At 52.3% G+C, this 4,027-nt stretch overlaps 1 protein-coding gene across 1 annotated transcript in view; it reads left to right on the top strand.

Moving 5' to 3' along the window:
* The first annotated feature begins 6 nt into the window (after positions 1–6).
* UCP2 (uncoupling protein 2) overlaps positions 7–4,027 on the top strand; it is an 8,923-nt gene continuing 4,902 nt past the window's right edge. The window contains exons 1-2 of the mRNA XM_017532966.2: positions 7–158; positions 1,261–1,417. The gene's annotated coding sequence lies outside the window, so the exon portion shown is untranslated. The remainder of the gene's footprint in view (positions 159–1,260; positions 1,418–4,027) is intronic.

The following is a 4,027-nucleotide window of genomic DNA, read 5'->3' as shown; positions in this document are numbered from 1 at the left end:
ACCTAAGCTGCGCCACCGCCTGCGCGGAGCCGCACTACTGCGCCACGAGCCCCGCCGCGCGCGCGCTTTGGGTTAAGTACAGTCCAAGCTCGCCCGACGCGCCCTCCGCCAGCCGACAGACAAAGCTGCACGCTCTCTCGTGTTCTCCCTACGGCCCGGTGAGCCTGGCCCCAGCCCTGCGCCCTTTGTGCCCCCCGCTCCTCTTCCTCGTGCGCTGCCCGCTCTTCCATTTCCCGTCTCTCCCACCCGGGTTTGTACTCTTTTCTTTCTTTCTTCCTTTTTTTTTTTTTTTTTTTGAGACAGACTCCCTTTTTCGCCCAGGATGGAGTGCAGCGGCAAGATCTCGGCTCACTGCAGCCTCCACCTCCCAGGTGCAAGCGATCAGCCTGCTGAGCAGCTGGTGTTATAGGCGCCGGCCACCACGCCTGGCTAATTTTTGTGTTTTGTAGAGACGAGGTTTCGCCATATTGCCCAGGCTGGTCTCGATCTCCTGAGCTCAAGCAATCCACCGGCCTTGGCCTCACAAAGTGCTAGGATTATAGGTGTGAGCCACGGCGTCCTAAAGGCCTGTACTAATCCTTTATGTCTTTGGTTCTTTCTCTCTCTTCTTTTTCTTACTCCCTTTTGTTCTTTCCCTCTCCCGTTCAGTTAGCTGTCGTTTGAGCCTCCCCCTTTCCATTCCCTCCTTTCCACCATGATGCCCAGCCCTGCCTTGGATGGGGACCGTCAGCAATGACCAAAATGACCTCTCCCTCACCAGGCGGCTCCAGGCTGTGTTCCTGCACCGCCTTTCACAGGGCTTGGGGGCTTTTTCTGATGGGCTTTGAGCTGCTTGACCTGGCCTCTCCGGGGCCGGGTCCCAGCCCCTCCAACCTCTTCACAGCCCCACCTGGACCCTAGCCAATTCCCAGAGAGTGTCTGTCCCATCGTGATCCCCTCGCAACTCTCCCACTCACCAAAGTCTGATGACTATGCTGGGGGGTGCTTATCTAGAGTACTGAGTGTTACAAAAGCAGAAGTCTGGACGAGAGCCAATTTGTGATATTAAGCAGATGGGGTGGGGGTGGGGAGTGTACTTAAGTTCATTTTCCACCCCCTTTCTGTTTCCGCCCCCTGTTCCCCTTTCCAGTGTGTGCACTTAATCAGTCCCTGGGTGAGATAGGCCCTGTCCCCATCCCCTTCCAAAGCATGAACTGGGTGGGCTTGTGTGTCTTGGGGCAGATGGCCCTTTCTAAACTCTCCTCCTCTGCTCACCCACAGGACTCATAGTATGACCATTAGGTGTTTCGTCTACCAGCCATTTTCTATGGAAAACCAAGGGAATCAGGCCATGATAGCCGCTGGCAGCTTTGAAGAACGGGACACCTTTAGAGAAGCTTGATCTTGGAGGCCTCACCCTGAGACCTTACAAAGCCGGGTAAGAGTCCAGTCCAAGGAAGAGACCTCTTGCTGCCTCCTAGCCCTGTGGTCTAGGAGCAGTAGTCAGCAGGACATTAACAAAAATAATTACCACCCCCACCCCACACAATGAAGTGGCTCTTCCAGTTCACAGAGCAGTCTCACACCTCCCGTTCTCATTCTGACCCTTCAGCCAACTGGGATAAGCCAAGGATGTTGGTCCCCATTTTATAAAACAGAAAACTGAGGCCCACGTGGAATAGTGATTGGCCCCAGGTCATTCTGGGAGCCAGCAGCAGAGCTAGGACAGGAACCTGTTGTTCTAACTTGATATTTTTGGTGCTAGCTTTTGACTGTCCCTTTTGCGGCTCTGAAACTGGTTATTTGCCGGGGACTGTAAAATATTATTTCTAGGCCTGCGTTTTAATTGCTATTAGTAGGGCCCCCTTACCCACCCTCTGAAGGACCTGACTTGACAAGCCCAAGGCAACAATCAGAATGGCAGCTGAACCTCTTTGCACCTGTCTTTGGGCAACAGCTGGGTCTTATTCTTCTCTGGCCTTCACAACACCCTGCAACCTAGCTCAAGGTCAGGAATGTGATAGACTCATTCATTGTATCTCTGATGCCCGGAGAAGGGATACCATTTGCCTGAACCTTCTCAGGACTGTTTAATCAGCTCGAGAGAACTTTCCTTGTGAAAGGCCCTGCCTGTGCCTGAGGCTGAGAAAACAGCAGGAAAGAAATGAGGAGCTGGGCAGCAGTGCAAAGCAAACACCACCAGCTTTGGAGCCTGTAGGTGTGGCACTTATCTCTCTTGGAAATAAGGGCAGCCACTTTGCAGGGCTATTCTGAGGAGGTAATACAGGACCCTGGGCATTGGGGTGGGGAGAATTGTGGAACACCTCCTGGGGAAAGGGGGTGTCAGAGCAGGGAACCTGGGGAGTCTTGGGAGCACTTTCATCAACCCACTCTGTTATTTGCTCACCAGTCTTCACTGAGCCTCATGGGCAAGCTGGAGGGAAACGGGAATAAGGTCAGGCCCTGTTCTGTAGGAGGTCCCAGTGTAGTTGCTATGGTATCTTTGTTTCCCTGGTTGCCTCAGCCACCTGGAGTGAGAAGCCCAGGAGGAAGCTGGGTGAGCTTTTTATTTCCGTGGGTCTCTGTTCACAGCTGACTCCCTTCCCCAGCAACAAGGGCAGTCAGGTGGGACTCAAAGCAGCTGCTCCAATGAAATCAAAGAAGCAAGCTCAGGGGAGGAAGCAGGTCACCCTCCCCCACTAGGGTGCTGGGCCCACTTCCTCCTGTGGCAGTGGAGGAGGGTGTGGTTTCAACTCGGAACAAAACGGGGCTTTTGGTTTCCCTTATCCTCTTCACAGCCGGACGTGTACCCCTCATCCCTGCCTCTTTTGTGGTATGGATCCCCCTGTGTTGGAGGAAAGGAAACTGGCCCAAACAAAATGGAGAGCCGTTTTCTCTGCATCTCATGTGAGGCCGGGAGGAGTCTAGTGCCCCAGAGTTTACTCTTAGCCCCAAAAATCATCCAGCTAAATGTTACCTTATCTAAGAAGTCCTTACTTTTTTGAGAGACAAGATCTCACTCTCTCACAGGCTGGAACACAGTGGCACAATCACAGCTCACTGCAGCCTTAACCTCCTGGGCTCAAGCAATCCTCCCAAGTAGCTGGGACTATAGGCATGCACCACCATGTCCAGCTGACTTATTTATATTTTTTAGACAGGGCCTCACGGTTGCCCTGGCTGGTCTTGAACTGCTGGGTTCAAGTATCCTCCCACCTTGGCATCCCAAAGTGCTAGGATTATGGACATTAGTCATGTGTCCAACCCAAGAAGTCTTTTTTTTTGAGATGGAGTCTCGCTTTGTTGTCCAGGCTTGAGTGCAGTGGCACCATCTTGGCTCACTGCAACCGCCACCTCCTGAGTTCAGACAATTCTCTTGCCACAGCCTCCCAAGTAGCTGGGACTATGGGCGCACGTTGCCACACCCAGCATTTTTTTTTTTTTTTTTGGAGACAGAATCTTGCTCTACCACCAGGCTGGAGTGCAGTGGCACCATCCCGGCTCATTGCAACTTCTGACTTCCATTTTCCGGTTTCAAGTAATTCTCCTGCCTCAGCCTCCTGAGTAGCTGGGACAACAGGCACACACCACCAAGCCTGGCTAATTTTTTGTACTTTTAGTAGAGATGGAGTTTCACCACGTGGCCCAGGCGGGTCAAGAACTCCTGAGCTCAGGCAATCTGCCCGCCTCAGCCTCCCAAAATGCTGGGATTACAGATGTGAGCCACCACACCCAGCCTAAGAAGTCTTTTCTGATCACCCACTCTTCCTTCTCTCCCGATGATATTAGTTCCCTCCTTTGCATTTTGAGAGTATGTCCTGTAAGCCCCAAATGCAGCTTGAATCATCTTCCCACCCACCCCGTGCCTAACAGTAAGCCTCCTCCAGGGTAGATAGTATCTCCTACATTCAGTGAACCACTGCCCAGCAAAGCAGTCTTGCTAAAAGAATGACTCTAGAGATCCTACCTTATGTGGGAACTGGAGGAGAAAATTAGACCGATGGTCTGGGAAGAGATTGAATTAGTCATCTAGTACCTACTTTTTCGT

Source organism: Cebus imitator, unplaced genomic scaffold (genome assembly GCF_001604975.1).
Source record: "Cebus imitator isolate Cc_AM_T3 unplaced genomic scaffold, Cebus_imitator-1.0 Scaffold79, whole genome shotgun sequence".
NCBI lineage: Eukaryota > Metazoa > Chordata > Mammalia > Primates > Cebidae > Cebus > Cebus imitator.
Note: the sequence above shows the minus strand (reverse complement) of the source record. Positions and strands in the feature narration are given on the sequence as shown.